The 18,821-nt window shown below is 51.3% G+C and overlaps 1 protein-coding gene across 4 annotated transcripts in view; it reads right to left on the bottom strand.

Moving 5' to 3' along the window:
- Positions 1-18,821, bottom strand: part of TRERF1 (transcriptional regulating factor 1) — a 210,692-nt gene that overhangs the window by 66,591 nt on the left and 125,280 nt on the right. The gene's annotated exons all lie outside the window — the stretch shown is intronic.

Below are 18,821 nucleotides of genomic sequence, written 5' to 3'. Positions count from 1 at the left end.
CAGCACAGGGCTTCTCAAACTACTGTATTTGTGGTGAAGGACCAGTTGTCTTTAAGTTCCAACTCATCACAAATGAATACTTTTAAATAATTTTTTTTATAAAAATATATTTTATTGATTTTTTACAGAGAGAAAGAGAGAGGGATAGAGCGTTAGAAACATCGATGAGAGAGAAACATCGATCAGCTGCCTCCTGCACACCCCCTACTGGGGATATGCCCGAAACCAAGGTAACCAAGATACATGCCCTTGACCGGAATCGAACCTGGGACCCTTCAGTCTGCAGGCCGACGCTCTGTCCACTGAGCCAAACTGGTCAGGGCTTAAATAATTTTTTAAAATATATTTTATTGATTTTTTAAAAAATATATTTTATTGATTTTTCTCAGAGAGGAAGGGAGAGAGATAGAGAGTTAGAAACATCGATGAGAAAGGAACATTGATCAGCTGCCTCCTGCACACCTCCTACTGGGGATGTGCCCGCAACCAAGGTACATGCCCTTCGCCGGAATCAAACCTGGGACCGAGAGGAAGGGAGAGGGATAAAGAGTTAGAAACATCGATCAGCTACCTTCTGCACACCCCCTACTGGGGATGTGCCCGAAACCAAGGTACATGCCCTTGACCAGAATCGAACCTGGGACCCTTCAGTCTTCAGGCTGATGCTCTATCCACTGAGCCAAACCAGCTAGGGCAAAATGAATACTTTAATAAAACACTAGAGGCCTGGTGCACAAATTTGTGCATGGATGAGGTCTTGCGGGCCCTGCCCCCCATTGGGGGGAGGGGGAACAATCCGGGGTGGGGCCAGCCGGTGGGGAGAGGCCGCCGAAGGTTGGCTGGCTGGCCCTGCCCCCTGGTCGAACTCCCAGTCCAACTCCTGATATCGAGGGGACAATTTGCATATTAGCCTTTTATTACATAGGATAATGAAAATGAACCACGCGATAAACAAAATGAAAAATATTCAAAGTACAAGCCTACTTTTTAATTGTTCGATTCAATGAATGACTCTGTCGTATCAGTACGGAAGTTTCGAAGTGCTTACGCCCAGTATCTGTACTTTATTTTGGACCAGTGACGTTTGCGGGCCAGCGCCATCCCACGAACCACAGCTGCGTAGCATCACTAGAATATGAGTTTATAGAGTGCAGCTTCTCCTGAGCTGTCTGGCTGATCTTGGTTCACAGAGGGTGGCTGGAAAGAAAGATGTCAAACTCGCCCTGTGGACTAGCCTTCAGAGAGTTCGGCGAGTCTCTCCAGGAAGAAGAGCCACGGCAGGGACTTTGGGAGAGTGTGCGCTTGGGGTGATGGACAGAGGCAGTGGGCCCAGGGAACACGAGCAGGAAGCCCACGGACCCTGGTCACAGCGGTGCCTGCAGCCCTGTCCTGCTCCATCCGGGACTTGCAACCCTCTAGGACAAGCCCGGCCTGAAAGCAGATCATTTCCAAAATGTCAGGGCAGCTGCTGGTGTTCGTGCCTCCTATTTAATGCTATAAAAATACATATATTTTTTTTTAACTTGAGAAATCCTTTGTCTGTGACAGCCAGTTCCAAACAAAGCCTGTGAGTGCCTGTTGCCTTAATACTTAAGGAAGTGATTACAAGTCATTTTCACCCATTTGAATGTTTAAGAGAAAGTACTCCTCTAAGCTCTCAGCTTTTAAGTCGTTCTTATTTTAAACTTTATAAGGAAATAACTCTACCGAAGAAAAATTCTTTTCAAAGTCCTTTTTTAAAAAAATGCAAACACACACACACACTCTCACTCCCGGCTTCAAATGCTAAATCATCTGCAATTTGGGAGTTTGTTGCTCATGAAATTCGGGCGATAAGCACATCATAAGCATTCCTACAGCGACAGAATGCTTTTGAAGCCATGTCTGTGATGTTACAAAGATTGTATATGATTATCTCTGAATGTTGGCCAAGAGAAGGTTATGGAAATAACTATTTGTGTACAAATAAGTCAACATAGTAACTGGCAACCTGCATAGCAGACCACGGCATGGTGGGAAGCAGGAAGGCGGTTCCCTGCGCGTCCATGAATAACTGTGCTGTCCCTACTCACAGCCTGGGAAAGTAGCTCTCCAAGGTCCCCCACAGCAGCTCCTGTCCTTGGAACTAGTCTCAAGGGCAAGCCTTAAGCTTCGTCACCTTGTATTGGCCATCTGCTGTATGTCAGGTGCTGCGCTAGACCTTAGGGGTCTCAAGATGCCCCAAAGAGACATAGAAACAGGTCATTACGGCCCCCCACCCCTGCTAAGAAGAGTCTGTGGGCTGGAGTTAAGGAAAAGGATTGGAAGGTAACTAGCTCAATCCACCTATCCAACCAACCACTCGTCCATGCCATGTTGACTGAGAAGCTAGTACGTACCAGGCAAGTACAAGGCGCTGGGCATACAACAGTCAAGACCAATGCGGCCACTGCCTTCATGGAGCTTATAGTCTAGTGGGGGAAACTAACATTTACAGATTAAAGAGGACTCGAACTACAATAGTGATATGCCCTAAAAAAAAGGCTACTGCTATAGTAACACATACAGGCCAGGCGTGTATGACTTCATAGACAATTACAAGCCCTGCTAGGGCATCAGCAATGTCTGATTAAAAAAAAAAATACCACCCAGGGCTATATTTTTATTGGAGAGAGAGAGAGAGAAAGAAACATTGATGAGAGAAACACTGACCAATCGCTTTCCGTACACGCCCTGACTGGGGATCGAACCCAAAACCTAGGTATGTGCCCTGACCAGGAATCAAACCTGGAACCCTTTTGGTGTATAGGAGACACTCTAACCCACTGAGCCACCCGGACGAGGCAATGTCTGCTTTTTCTCACCACTGTGCCCATGGGCCAGCAGAGCAGTTCTCAGACCTGACTGCACAGAGGTAAGGCGATCCTCAGGTGGGGAAACTGAGGCCGCTGCCTTACCCAAGGCCACAAACCCAAGTGGTGGGCTGCACCAGCCAGCCTAGAAGGCTGACAGGACAAACATCTTACTTATCTCTTTCCCACAGGACCAGCGAGGACACAGCCCCGGAAGGACCCACAGCCGCTAAGTCACCAGGGAAGGCCAGAATCTCCCCACTGCCCCGCACTGCTGTGCGGGCCCCAGTTTCCCTTCCCTTCAGCGACCAATGCTGCCTTCCACACCACACTGCTTGTCCGAGTTTAGGGGGAAGTGAAGATTTAGGAGTCTTGGGGAGGGGAATAATCAATATCCAGAAAGGAACACTCTACATGGGTATGGAGGGGCACCCAAACCAAAGAGGAAGGGTTCTCCGCAGCCACAGGGCAGTTTTAATGAAAAGAACGGCTCACAGGTCACCAGGCAGAGGCGAGGGCAGAGTCAGGGGAGGGAGGGGATGTGAGATGTAAACCGTGGAGCTCCTAAAATGGGGAGCAGGACCAAATGAAGTGTGAAGCATTCCCCATGCCACCCACAGTCCATTAGAAGTTGGCACAGATTGTTAAAAGCAGGAAAAGGAGGAGGGAGAAGAGAAGGAAAACCAGGAGGAGGGCGAGGACCGGGAGCTGGAGGAGGAGGAGTTACATCTGTAGATTTAATCCAACAACACCAAGCAACCGTGGGGAGAGTAAACAATGCAAGGAGGAATCTGAGACTGCAGTCCCTCGGGGGCCAGCCATTCTGTCCCACGAGTCCTCCTATGTAGGGGAACTTTATAGATGTGGGGAAAACTCCCATCTCCTCTCCAGTTCTTTAGAAGAGGAGATTCCTGCCCAGACCATTCAGAGATAGAAGCAGATCACTTAGGCCTTTTTGCAGCCGAGTACTCCAGAGTACAGAAGCCGGGCCATTCACGTCAGTATCAGAGCAGCCCACACTTGGTGAGCCTATCAGATGGGCTCATTGTAGGCTGACAGAGGATGGCAGGCCACCATCCATTCTGCAACTCCTTCTGGCCTCATCCCTTTGCTCAAGAGCTCCAACCAGCTGGCCTTCCAGGTCTTCACACACACTAAGCTCTTTCCTACCCCAGGGCCTTTGCACATGCTGGTCCCTTGGACTAGGATGCTCTTTTCCTAGCTCCCCCCTCATTAATGTCAGCTTTCAGGTGATAGCATCAGTGAGATTTATTTGGCCCTGCAGAAATTTAAGTACTTATCACAGTTGCAATTAATTAACTATGTGCTAAACAAGTTGGTGTCCCAGACTGTAAGCCCTACTATGACATGGGCAATGTCTGATTTTTTTTCACCATTACTGTCCCATGTGCTAGCACAGCATTTCCCTTCTCTCTCTCTTTTGAAATTTTTTGAATTATTTTACGCAGGCCCTGAAATTTAAAACTTTTGGATCAAAAGCCTATATTTATATAAACAGTTGATTAAAAGCTTTCAAACAAAGGAGCATAGACAACATTTGTTGTAGCCTTGTATGAATTCCAAAGGACTTTCCACAGAATCTTTTATTTTTACTAGTAATTCTTTATTGTTGAAAGTATTACATGTCTCCTTTTCCCCCCACTGACCTCTCCCTGGCTGCTCCTGTCCCCCTCGCCCCCCTCCCCCCCGTCTGTGTCCATTGGTTATGCTCATATGCATGCATACAAGTCCTTTGGTTGATCTCTTACCCCCCCCCCGCCCCCCCCCCCCCCCCCCCCCGCCTTCCCTCCAAGGCTTAAGCACAGAACAGACCATCAGAAGCACAGCGGCTCTCAATCCTGATTGCACACCGGCATCACCTTGGGAGATTTAAAAACACAGATGCCCGGGCTCCACCACGAGCCTATTAAGTAAGCGTTTCACGCGTGCCAGGTGGCCGGACTCGTGGCCAAGGCTGAGAACAGCGGACTCAGGAGGCCGCGGGTGCTGCTGGGCTCCCGTCCGAGAGCAATCAGCCCGCGGAGCTCCGGTAGGACCTCGCTCCCTTTGCTTGTGTGGATACAATGTGTAACTTAAATGTTCTCTTCCACCCCAGAGATTAAATTTGAGGCAATTCCTCAAGCGGGAAACAAACTGCTCATTGTTAGCAGGCATACTATTCCTTTCATTAAGGGCTCCGCCCACAGCCCCGGCCCCGACACGCCTCTGTCCACTGACCCTGGTTTATCACCTTTCTCTTCAAGGCCACAGGATTAACACTTAAATATTTGGGGTGAAATCCCTTATTGACAAAAAATTAAATCAGCCCCAGCTGTACTACGCTGTAGAATGCAAAAGTTCACCTTAAATTTCATTAAAACAGAAGAGATCAAAGCCAGTTCATGCTGGGAAAAGACCCTCCAGGCCAGCCCTCGGCCATAGGTAGGTGCTTTGCAAAAATTCGTCCACGGGGCACTGGATGGGGGCGGTCACTCATGGGGGCAGAGGTCATGCATGGCGTAGGTCATCTCAGCTGCTCTGGCCTCCCCAGGGCAAGCAGAGAGCAAACTGTCCCCCCCCACTCCGTGGCTCTTACTAATGGGGAGGGAGTGAGTGCTATGGTCTGATGGTCTGGGTCCCCACCCCACGATTCATTTGCTGAAATCCTGACACCCCCCCCCCCCAAAGTGATGGTGTTAGGAGGGGGGGCCCACTGGAAGTGCTCAGGTAATGAGGGTGGAGCTCTCATGAGTGAAATTAATGCTCTTATAAAAGAGACTGCAGAGAGCTCCCTACCCCCCCCCCGCCCCCCCACGTGAGGACAGCCAGGTGTGCTGGCTACAGACCAGGAAGACAGCCTCACCGGAACACCACCACGCTGGCACCTTAGTCGTGGACTTTCCAGCCTCCAGGACGGTGAGCAACAAATTTCAAATTTCTGTTGCTTCTAAGCCACCCAGTCAGTGTTAGTTCATGATGGCAGCCCGAACGGACTTAGCAAATAAGATGCGTGAAAAAAAGCCAAGCTCTTACACAGCACACCAACAACTCCAACTCCTGATGGTTTCACCAGCCCAGCCGAAGCCCCGCTCACGGGGTCCCACGGCCCTGTGCGAAGCAGACTGTCATTGAAGTAAGAGTAGGGTGAGCTCTCCTTCAAGAGTGGCTTTCATGCCCATGGGGGCCACCCGGAGAACGGAAGTGTCCCTTTGAACCTACCAGATTGGCCAAAATAATGAAAAAACAAAAGTAAGTACTGGAGAAGTTGGAACCCTCACGCATTGCTGGCAGGAATGGAAAATAGTGGCTGTGTTGCTCAGCTGGTTGGAGCCTTGCCCCGAACACCAAAAGTTGTGGGTTTGACTCCCGGTCAGGGTGCTTACAAAGGCAATCCATCAATGTTTCTCTCTCACATCGATGTTTTTCTCTCTCTCCTTCCCTCTCTCTCTAAAACCAATAAAAACATATCCTTGGGTGAAGATTAAAAAAGAAATAGTGCAGCCACGTTGGAAAACAGTGTGGCAAAACCATAAACATAGAATGACCGTATGACCCAATAATTCTACTCCTAAGTACACAGACAAAATCACTGAAAACAGGTACCCCAAACCAAAAACGCGTTCACGAATGTTCAAAGCAGCTTTATTCATAATGGCCACGAAAGTGGAAATGACCCAAATGCCCACCAACTGACTAACAGATAAACAACTCTGGCATATGCATGCAGTGGAATATTACGCAGCCATGAAAAGGAAGGAAGCACTGACACATGCTACAACACAGATGGCCCTAGAAAACATTACGTTACGTGAAAAAAGTCAGGTACTAAAGGTCACCTACGCTCTGATTCTTTTCATCTGAAACTCCCCGAACAGGTAAGTCCATAGAGACAGGTCAGTGTTGCCAGGGGCTTGAGGGAGGGAGGATGGGGAGTGGCTGCTTAATGGGTACAAGATGTCCTTTGATGAAAATGCCTTGGCAATAGGCGGAGGTGATGGTCCCTCACCGTGAATTCACTAAATGCCACAGACTCAGGCACTTTACATGGCCAATGGTTCATTTTATGTTATATGACATTTACCTCCGTTTCTTGAAAAAAGCTTTTTGGGCCCCACTCTGACTCAGCAGGCTGTGCCCAAGGACCTACTTTTTAAAAGAATATGTGGGTGCTTCTGACCTGGGGGGATCCCCGGCATGGCCTGCAGGCCAGGGCTGCTTTGTGTAAATGATGCCTTTACGGGAGGTGAGTTGCTGCTATTTCCTGAGCGCTAACCATGTGCCAGGCACTGGGCTTGGTGCTTGCAAACACAGCAGCTCAGCATCACACTGCAGGGTAGGAACGATGGAGGTTTTGTTTCAGAAATGAAGAGACTGAGGCTCAGAGAGGGTAAGGAGGCTGCCCGGGCACACAGCTGATTAAAATGGGTGTGAACCAATATCTGTCTAATTCCACAGACGACATTTCCCCATCACCCTACACGTACGCCACCGTGTCCTTTATTTTTATTTTTTTAAAAATATATTTTGTTGATTTTTCACAGAGAGGAAGGGAGAGAGAGAGTTAGAAACATCGATGAGAGAGAAACATCGATCAGCCGCCTCCTGCACATCTCCCACTGGGGATGTGCCCGCAACCCAGGTACATGCCCTTGACCGGAATCGAACCTGGGACCTTTCAGTCCGCAGGCCGACGCTCTATCCACTGAGCCAAACCGGTTTTGGCAACCACCGTGTCCTTTAACAAGGCTTCCAGGTGGCAGAAATGTCACTGTTGTGTTTACAGGTGCAAAATGCTCTTTGGTAGAGACTTACGTCATCCTACTCGGAGCGTGGTCCTCGGGATCCCCTGGGAATTTACTGGAAATGCAGACTGCCGGTCCTTACTGAGGTTTGCTGATGGTCTGTGCCATCCCCAGATAGCCTGTGCGCACTGCAGTATGAGCAGGCAGCCACTAGCCACAGGTCACTATTAAAATTAGTTTAAAAAAAAATTACCCTGACCGGTATGGCTCAGTGGATAGAGCGTCGGCCTGCGGACTGAAGGGTCCCAGGCTCGATTCCGGTCAAGGGCATGTACCTTGGTTGCCGGCACATCCCCAGTAGGAGGCGTGCAGGAGACAGCTGATCAATGTTTCTCTCTCATCGATGTTTCTCACTCTCTATCCCTCTCCGTTCCTCTCTGTAATAAATCAATAAAATATATTTTTTAAAAAATTAGTTAAAATGAGATAAACGGTAGAACTCAGATCTGCCGCTGCACTAGCCACATGTGGCTCCCACGTCAGACAGTGCAGAAGAGAACATGTCCCTAACGGCAGAGTCCCACCGGACGGACAGCGCCATTCCCGGCGGGGCGTCTCGGCACCACTGTCGTCTGGAGAGGGACGGTGCTCTGTGGTGTGGGGCTGCCAGCACAGGCCGGGACAGGAGCAGGTCTCAATCCGGGGTGCCTCTGCCTCTCAAGGCACACCCAGCAACGGAGAGACCCTATAGGCTGTCACAGCTGGGGGACTCTATTGGCATCTAGTGGGTGTGGCCAGGGCTGCTGCTAAACACCCTGTCACGCACAGGACAGCCCCACGGCCAAGACTCATCTGGCCCAAAATGTCAGCGTGTGAAGGTGAGAACCCTGCTCGGAGTTGTCAAGGAAACAGCCACTCTCAGGAAAACAGAGGCAGGGGACTCAGGACACCAACGTGCCCCACCCTTCTCCTCTGACCAGTTCAGAACTCCTAAGCGGACAGGTGTCTATTTTTGCCAAGAATACAGAATAAGATAATCTACAAACTCATCACGGAAATGAAGTCCCTATTCCTCAAATCTGAGGGCAGGGAAAGGCAGACACCGATCGTCGGCCCTGCTGTGTGGCGTGTGTGATGAGTTCCACAGGAAACCAGCCTGTTGGTGAGGAGTAGACAGCATTCATTCATTTGTTCACGCACCTATTTATTTAAAAGTATTTATTGAGCAGCTACTACAGGTCAGGTACTCTTTCGTGTTGGAAACGGCAGTAGATAAATGAAACCAGGTCCCTGACCTTATGGAGGCGACCACAAGTAAACAAATACACCAGCCGTGGAACGGTGGGTGCGATAAGTGTTACGAAGGAAACGAAACCAGGGTAAGGGGACAGGATGATGGGGGACAGGGTCTGAGGTCACCTATCTGAGGAGTGACCAGGGAAGGCCACCTGAAGAGGTGACATCTAGGAAGAGACTTGAATGAACTGAGCTTGAACCAGGCAATTCAAGGAGGTGAGAGGATTCCAGGCAGAGGGACCAGCGGGGGCTGGGTCCTTTGGTGAAAGGAGACTGGTGGAGGGGAGAGGGCTGACACTGGGGTCAATGAGGCAGGCAGGGGCCAGGCAGCGGGGACAGGAAGCCACGGGCGGCTCTGGGCAGAGGAGAGATGGGCTCCATTGACTTTTTACATGGAAAACAAACTCCAGGATGACAAGAGTAGAGAGGCCAGGCCAGTGACGAGGTTGCTGCAGTCTTTTAGACAAAAGATGGTGATGACGTATTACAAACGAATTGGTTAACGAAACCATTAATATTAATACTCGTTCTCCAGTTGGCTGATGCTATTGATAGTCTATCTCGGATATATCGTGGGTAGGCCACGCATCAAGTTGAAGCTACTTCTCTGGAGAAATGCACTCTGGGTTCCAATGGTCACTCTGGGTTTTAAGTTGGGGACGGTGAGATCGGGGAGAAGACAGAGGGAAAGGTGGAGCCTCAGGCAGGTCTGCAGGAGGGAAAGGAAGTGTGAGCCCATCGTCCCCCTTTCTCCAAAGTCACCAGAGGAGAGGAGTCTGAGGGGCCCTCCCATCTGACTTCTCAGGGCCACTGGGCAGTGGCTGGGTGAGACCCCGCTCTCCCGCTGCAGGCAGCGCTGAAGGGAAGGGACGGGTTTACTGCAGCTGTCAGTGGAGGAAGGCGTGGAGGCTTTTCCAAAAACAAGAAAGACTCTACTTCTGCGGTCTCTGAGGTTTCAGGGCAACAGAGCCACCACGTCAGGGAAACAGCCACAGAATTGGCAGATCCAGGGCACAATGAACCAGCTGTGCCTCCCCCCAGCCGCACAGCACTGGGCACGCCACCGATCTCCCTGCCGCTCTGTAAGATGGAAACAGGCCCGTCTCCCAGGGTGCTATGCGGGTCGGATCAGGCAGAGCCTGTGCTGGCAGGGATGACACCCCTGGTCCAGGTGGGAAGCTGGGCACGCGTGCCTCCTGCAGCAGGTGCAGGGGGCACCTCGTCACAGGCACGTGGTCTGTGCTGTTCTCCTGCCAGGCAGCCCAGCTGACCCATCACTAATGCATCCATCCAACACACATTTACCGGGACTTCGTGCCGGCCATGGTGCTTGGGAGAAGCAGAGGAAGAGGCAGCCCCTGCTCTCCAAGAATATATGGGCAGTGACTGTATGCCTTTTGACCAGAGCCACTAGCCCTCTGGGCACACCACCTCCCCGCCCCCTCTGACTTCCAGCAGCCTGTGGCCTCCACCCTGAGGATGGGGACCGCTGCTCCTCTCCAGGCTGGCAAGCAGGCCTGGTCCTTTCTGCTGCAGTGGCAAAGGATGGAGAGAAAAAGGCCGGGCCGGCCGGGCAGAGGGAAACTGGAGAAGCTTATGCCTTCAGCCAGGCCTCCTTCCAGCCCCCACGTCCTCCCTCCAGGGGACATGCTCCAAGAGAAAGAGAAGCCTGGATGGGCCAGGGGCCGGGGCAGCCACTCCTGACGCCCAGCTCCGAGGGCACAGCATCTCTCCAGAGCTTCCCAAGGATCATCACGGGAAGGCTCCAGCTCTGAGTCATCGGAGCAGAGAGGAGATCTTGTAAAAATAACTCCAGGTGTGAGGCTGCTGTGCTCACATTATTCAAGACACAAAGAATGGCAAAGCAGGGCAGGAAGCAGAGGAGGACAGTGTCGCTCCCATCAGTCTCTCCACATGACAGGCGCCAAAAACACGCCTGCCGACTCTCCCCCTCCCTCCCGCTCCCTCGCTCCCCGGAATGATTGCATAAGCCGGAGAGAGGGTCTTCTCTGCAGCCTTCTGACTCTCCCACCCACTCCTCTTCAGCTGTCACCTCCAAAGCTGAGCCTCCGGGTAGCCCCTGCCAGGATCCAGGGGGGTCGCTTGTGCCTTCTCTGATGTCTTCCATGAAATAGGGGTTCCCCTGAAGCCCCAAGAGCCTCCACCAAGCCCCAGGGGCGGGATTTCTGGGGCCATGACCGCGTGAGGGAGGATCTCTGGGGGGAGCCAGCAGGGTTGGCCAGATCCCCCGTGGCACAGGAGGGGGCTTCCTTGGAAGACCATGGATTTAAAAATGGTCGGACAGGCAGCATGTGTGGCCCTGGGAGCTCACGGGTCATCTTCAGGGTTTCCTGGGCTCCGAGGGGGTCGGGAGGTGCTGTGGCTCACTCCCCCTCAGCCTTCTGGAAGGTGTGTCTTTAGGGGTCACGGATATGAGGACGGGGATTTTAAGACAAGGAAGAGAGCCTAGTAAGAGGACAAGCAAAGGAACAAGATGAGAGCAGGGAGAGGGGAGAAATAAAAAGGCTGGGTCGTAGGGGCCAGGCAGAGGCGGGGCCATAAAGGTTTTATTTTTTAGTGCCTACTACACGGCCCTTCCTAGGAAGCCAGCCCCGTGGTGGTCCCGACCTCTTGTGGCTTACAATCAAGAACTAAAAACTACTTTCAGACAGGCGCACGTACACATCAGGAGGTAAAACCTCAGCCAAGGCATGGTCAGTGTAAGTCACAGCTACAGGCAGAGCTCTGCCTCATGCCAGTGAAAGATCTGTTAGCAAATCCATCGCTTTGTGCTTTGTAAACACCCTGATTCACAAGAACATTAAGTGTCTGGCTTCATAACAAGAAGCCAACCTCACCCCAGTTTTCTTTCTTTTTTAATAAAAAATTTTTTTAATGTGTTTATTGATTTCAGAGAAAGGAAGGGAGAGGGAAAGAGAGATAGAAACATCAATGATGAGAGAGAATCATCAATGGGCTGCCTCCTGCTCACCCCCCCCACTGGGGATCAAGCCCGAAACCCAGGCATGTTCTCTGACCGGGAATTGAATCATGACCTCCTGGTTCATAGGTCGACACCCAACCACTGAGCCACACTAGCTGGGCTCACCGTTTTTCAAATGTCTACAGTTAGGTTAGGGCACAGACACTAATAAGCCTTGCAAAATCAAGCTCACACATCCAAGAAGTATCTGTGGGGTGTCTGTTATGTGCTAGGCATTGTTGTATGTCAACAAGGAAGACAAAACTCCCTGCCCTCAGGAGCTTTCATTTTTATACGGGGAGACAGAGATAAAGGAAATAACTAAAACGCATAGTCTGTTAGGTGCTATGGACAGAAATAAAGAATGAAATGGGCAGTAGTCCAAGACGGCCTCTGTGAGAAGGTGACACCTGAAAAACGACCTGAAGGGGAGGGGACCATGGGCAGGTGTGGGGAAGGGCATCCCAGCAGAGGGAACAGCCAGGCAGGGCCCCGAGGGGAGCGCACGCTGACCTGACGGAGGAATTAGGAGAAGGTTGGTGTGGCTGGAACAGGGAGAAGGAGGAGGAGGAAGTAGTGGCAAATGAGGCCAGAGAGAGTCTACAGATGATTTTAAAATGAATAAAATGGAGACATACAAACGTGATGGTGCAAACAGAGGGTGCTTGGGAAAGGCCTCGGTAAGGAGGTGTTGGCTGAGCTGAGACCTAGAAGAGAAGACCCAAGAAGAGAGCATTCAAAGCAACAGGGCAGCAGGAACTCAGCCCTGAGCAGGGATGAGCGTGCACATGGCAGGTGCAGGGTGGAGGAGGAGTGTGGGGTGGGGAGAGAGGCAGGGGGTGGTAGGAGGGGGTTTCTCATTGTGAGGGCAGTGGTTCTTCACCTGCAGGGATTTTGCCTGGAGTCACAACTGAGGAAGTGCTTTGGCATCTGGTGGGTGGAGGACAGGGATGCTCAGGACACAGAGTTACCTGCCTCGAAACGTCGATAGTGCCGAGGGCGAGAAGCCCTGGTGTGGTGCCTTACACGTCACAGAAGCCTGTTGCGCACAGAAGCACAAACCGAAAACTAACTAATGCTTGTGCCTCACATCCTCACATCCATCCCATCCCGTCCAGGGTGCGTGTGCGGAGAGGAAGGAGAAGGATGCAAGGATCAGCTCTGAGGACGCAGGAGCCAGGGTGGGGACGCAGACACTGTTCCTCCAGCCTAAGCTGGAGCTAAGAGGGAGCTTCTGGAGCAGAAAGAAAGGCGGCTGAATGTGGGCGGCCACGTGCAAGCCCACCGATGGCACCGTGGCTGTTTTCAAGCAGTCGATGTAGCTGAAGAGTCGAGGCAGGGCCCTGGGCGATGGGGAGAGGAGCCACGCTGTTGCAGTGAAAGGGCAAAGGGCCGGAGAATGCTCCACGCGCGGACAGCACAGTTCGAGGCCAGTGTGTAGACACCCAGGACGCAAGAATGAAATTACCAAGAGAAACAGCCATGGTTGAAGGAAAAAGGGACTCAGGAGGGTGTGACATGGGGGGGTGGGGAGGACCCCCAAACCCAGAGACACAATCCCTGGAAGAGGCAACTAAGAGGGGCCCAGAAAATACGAGGCACTAAGTAGACCTCGAATTTGGTTACAACTACAGAAAGGGCTGTTCTCTGCTCCACTGGGAGTGAAGGCACCTGGAAGTCAGGCCTCCTCGCTGCTGGTCAACGCGGCCCGCACTGCAGGTCACAGCGATTTCATTTCTCCCCGAAGTCAAGTAAGTCCACGGACGGGGACATGGCCCAGATGACCAAGGACTCTGACATGCAGTTAACCCCACGCACGCCCCTCCTCCTCACCCTGCTGATGACCTCGATGAGTCATTCGGAGAAGCTGGGCCCACCCCAGTGGAAAGAGATTCTCGGTGAGGTTTCCATCACTTAGAAACGAGAAAAATTCCTCGGTGTAGAAACCGCCGCGCTGCGCTCACCACGCAGGGAAGCCTTCCTCCCTGGGGGGAGGTGAGAAGGAGGGGCTGCCTCATAGTGACTTTGTTCCCACGTCATTTCTGGTGGCACTGTCAGCCCGAGGGTGTGTGGGCACAAGGAGGGGCCACCCTCACCCGCACCCCCTCAGTGCTCGCTCCCTTCCTCTCGTCTTAAAATCACATTCATTCTTCTCCACCGATAAAGCACGTTCACTCTAAAAATTTCAGGTAACATTTACAAAATGAGAAGAGAAACCACTCATAATCCTGTCACTTTGAGAATATTCACTCCCTGCCTCCCCCCCCCCCCCTTTTTGGTTAAACTTTTAAGACACTATGGTTGAGATCACGTTGTATACGTAATTTTGTGTCCTCTTTCCAACATAAGCATTTGGCCTTGTTACTAAAAGCTCTTTGTAAATACCAGCGTTAATCACTGAATAACAACCCACGGGAAATGATGGCATGTTCCCTCATGTCCTGAGAAGCTTTCCTCCAAGGACCCATTTCACCTGGCACAGGTACTGGACGTGGCCCCGCAGCACTGAATTCAGGGAAGCGTCACCATCTTCCAGCATTTATTACAAAGTGCCAGGAACGCTGCCTCCTACTGTGTCAGGGGGCGGTGGGGTTCGGTGTGGGGATGACCTAAAGTCACACGGTCACTGGCAGAACGTTTCCGTTTCTCCAGACTCGGGGCCTCTATACGGCACGTGGCCGAGGGCCACCTCCCATCCCGCTCTCCTTGCAGGCAGAGCAGCTCTCACCCTGCCCATGTGGTTCAGGGGAAGCTCCAGGTCCCAGTCAGGCCCAGGGAATGGAGAAAACACCGCGTAGGTCCTGAGAAGCAGAGGAAGTGTGGACAATGGCAACGGCCATCGGGTATAGGGATGCGAAAATGTTGGTCAACCCCAGCCTGCAGGCCAATTGGCCGCCTGGCTATGTCAACAGAGCTTTAGGGCACACAACGGCGCCCATTCGTGTCCCTGCTCCTGTCTGTGGCTGCTTTCCGCCACAAGGAGACGAGTAGTTGTGATGGAGACCATCTGGCCCGAAAGCCTAAAATCTGCTACTTGGCTCTGCAGGACAGTTTGTGACCCTGTGTTTGGAGGCCAACCAACCATCCCCCACACCCGTGCTCCTTACTTAGCTGAGCATTGTCACTGAGCAGCCGGATCGCCATCCCCCAGCTCCTCCTGCAGCAGGCGGGCCCCGTGCCCCGTTCTCACCAACAAAATGTGGGCCAAGGGCCGCATGTCCTTTTGGGGCCAAACTGGTTGGGAAGTGGGCGAACCTCCTTTTCCCCCTTCCACCCGAACCCAAGGAACTCCTGGGCCCTGCAGTCCCGTTTCTCGTCGTTTTTTCATGATTCCCCCGGAAAGGAGCATTTTCAGACACTTTTTCCTCGTCTCCTTCCTCCACGGAACTATAACAGCAGAGACTAACATCTGTGTAGGCACCATATGTATATCGTGTAGGCGTCCCCGCCTTGAGTGCGATATTGCCCCGGCGAGACTGTGTCCCCCAGAGCGTGGCTGAGTCACAGGTGGAAGGGGCCCAGGTCCCTAAATCACCTTGTGGAGCCATGCTGGGCGCATCTGAGCGGCACCTCCATTTGTTAATAATAATAAGAGCAAGAAATGACTTCTATCATGTCTGACCCCCAAACTAGGTGATGATCCTGGCAGCTAACACTGCCTTAACATAGTTACTACAAGATCTAAATTTGATCATTTTTTATTTTTTCAAAATATACTTTTATTGATTTCAGAGAGGAAGGAAGAGGGGGAGAGAGATAGAAACATCCATGATGAGAAAGAATCATTGATCGGCTGCCTCTTGGCAAGCCCCACACTGGGGATGGAGCCCACAACCTGGGCATGTGCCCTTGACTGGAATCGAACCTGGGACCCTTCAGTCTGCAGGCCGACGCTCTATCCACCGAGCCAAACCAGCTAGGTCTGATCATTTTTTAAAAAGTACAAAGTGGATAGGAATGGGTAGGCATGTTATATTATAAACAACAAGGAACCTCTCCTAAATGCTAAAGAAGGTAAGTCTAGGATGAAAAGCCCCCATGTTAGAAGGGGGAGAGGTTAGCCTGTTAGCTCTTGAAGTGATGCAGGTGAAAATTTAAAGCAGGTTCGAGATGAATTCATGAGAGCAGCCTATGAAAGACGGGCAGCAAACCCACTGCATTCATGTACATCCTCCCCGTCTGAACACATCATCACCAAGATGGGGGTGGAGGGATTTTTTAAAGACATAATTTCAAACAGCAAAGGCAACAGGTGAGGGCTACCGGGGAAGAGACGGAAACAACTTTATGGGGAAGAGACAGACCGTGGAAGACTAGGACTGACGCTGCTCACAGGAAGCCTGAGCCGGAAGGGGCTCGGACATTATGGGAGTCCGTCAGCTGGCAGAATGGCCCAGAGGCGTGTGACTCAGAGGTGCCGGGAATCAGATGTGAGGCTGGACAGGGGGAGTCTATCAAACCTGAAGTCACGCAGCTGAGCCCTCCACAGGAGACTCATGGGGCAGCCAGGTATGCACGCTCCCAAGCAAGAGAAAGGACCGTCCTCCTCCGAAGAAACCGAATGGACCCACAGGAAAGGCCCGAGATCCAGGGAGCAGGAGAACTAACCTAGTGAAATACTAAGGAAAAACCCCAGATGATAGTTAGATATTGGGCTCAGAGTAACCAGGTCCAACTGCGGGGGAGGGAGAATACATAAAAGACCCAACTGGCTTGAGAGTTTAAGGGGGAAAATGAGAAAGAAGAAAGGCAGTGAGATACTCTTGGGAAAATAAAAAGCTGTTTACGAAGGGGGAAAAAAATGGGGATTCATAATATACTGCTTGGCTCCAAAGAGGATAAGAGGTCAGGCATCAACCTCATACACTTAAGAGTCTTTGGGGACAGGCCAATAAGTAAACAAGCCAAGCAGGCTAGGTAAGTGGGCGCACACACTCTGTGTGAGGGGCAGGGACTGTGCAAACGGGAGCGGCCTGCCCATGGGAAAGCGGGCAGCCGCCAGCAGTGCCACCCTATGCGCCAGATCTCCCAACTTTTAGAACAATACCTCAAACTCTCAATCTTGTGTGAAAATGCTCCCTTTCTTTTAAGAAGGTGGGCTGAAAATTTTTTTAAATCACTAGGCAAACCAAACAAGTATGTCGGAGAGTTAACTATAGGTGCACAGCTTGTTTATGCATTCACACTAACAGAAACCCCATCTGCTGGTTTTCCAGGCTTTAGGATCAACCTACAGATTTAACGGCAGTTACAAAATAAAGATGTTATCACCCTTAACAAGGCACAAGTAAAGCCCTAGCCGGTTTGGCTCAGTGGATAGAGCTTCAGCCTGGTTGTGGGTTCGATTTGGTCAAGGGCACATGCCCGGGTTGTGGGCTCAATCCCCAGTAGGGGGCATGCAGGAGGCAGCCGATCAATGATTCTCTCTCATCACTGATGTTTCTATCTCTCTCTCTCCCTCTCCCTCCTTCTCTGAAATCAATAAAAATATTAAAAGAACAAACCCAAAACAATGTGCAAGTAAAGATGGAGAGGACAAAACTGGAAAGCGGAAGGCAGCGGAAGGCATCTTCGTCATCTTGAACAGAAGATCAAGAGATGCTGTTGTTAATGAACAAGAAATATGACAGCAAGAATCTCACGTCTCAGGCTGACCAAACCGAGGAAATATAAATAGCAACCCCACTATGTCGTGAGGATGTGGGGAGGGGATAGAGGGTGGTCTGAGTGAGCTAAATCGTCACGTATCACAACAGGAAGTAGGCTGATAACTTCTAAAATAGGAGTAAAGTAAAAGCACATTATTTAAAAATATGGAGCCAGAAAAGTAACTGAAAGGATTAGAAGTGGCTGGCCCAAGGGAGTGGGACTCGGCTAGGCAGAGACGGGGCCAGGAGACTGCTGTTTTTATTATACATTCTTCTGAATGTGGCCCCTCACCCCACTCCAGAAAAAAACACACACACCAAAAACACCTTTTGCAAGAATATGAAACAAATCCATTCATGGGGCTGATTACTGGGCCACATAACGCAAGGTGACTCTCGGTAGGACACTAGAGCTGCCACTCAATAAGGGTTTAAATGAAAATAATTTGACAGATGGGCCAGTTACAGAGGTGTGGGGAGGGTCAAGCTGCCATCGATGGGGCAACACCCAGACCCAACACCAAGAAGCCTTTACTGTTTCCAAGTGTGAAGGGCAAGGCCTTACTATTCCCAAGTTCCTGGAGCCCATGGGGCAGGAGGTATTTATACGCCACTCTCTCTTTCCTCCTGTTCTTGGATCCCCTGCTGGTGTTTCCTACTAGCCAAGCCCCAAACCCAGCAGGTCAAGTAAAGGAGCCAGCTGATGAGAGCCACGGGGCCAGGCCCCCAGCACGCGGAGGACAGAGAAGGGGACTGGGAGGAGGGGGCGGAGGAGAATAACCAGCCCGTATTCTCATATTATCTTCTGAGTCATGAAAAAGTGGATTAGATAAAGCACACATTTGCCTAGAGCAGCAATTTTGGTCTTCTCTAGTTCAGCAGCAGAAGAAAAGGGATTGCCTAAAAGACAATTCCCCCAATTTTCATTAGTGAATATAGATGAATGACCCTCATATGTAGGCCCTACATTTAGTCAGAGGAGAAACGAGGCATATGAAGCCAGAGTCCCATCAACTAAAAAAAAGGGAGTGAGACAGACCCGCACAGAAAGATGATGACACACGTGGTGTGAGGAGCATCCAGAGAAAAGTACCACCGCACACGGCTCCAAGCCACAAACCAGGAGGCAACACGTCTCCCCAGGCTTTTCTGATCAGGGAGCCCTGTTCCACCCCAATTAGACAAGCGGGGCAGCGTGTGAGACACGCTAGGGCACAGCGAGGGACCTGTCTGATCACGGGAGGAGTAAGAAAGAGCCTGGCAGCACAATGGAGCGGGCCGATGTCGGTCAGGGGCTGGAATTTATTTGGGGAACAGGACG

Source organism: Myotis myotis, unplaced genomic scaffold (assembly GCF_014108235.1).
Source record: "Myotis myotis isolate mMyoMyo1 unplaced genomic scaffold, mMyoMyo1.p scaffold_m19_p_7, whole genome shotgun sequence".
Classification (NCBI taxonomy): Eukaryota; Metazoa; Chordata; class Mammalia; order Chiroptera; family Vespertilionidae; genus Myotis; species Myotis myotis.
Note: the sequence above shows the minus strand (reverse complement) of the source record. Positions and strands in the feature narration are given on the sequence as shown.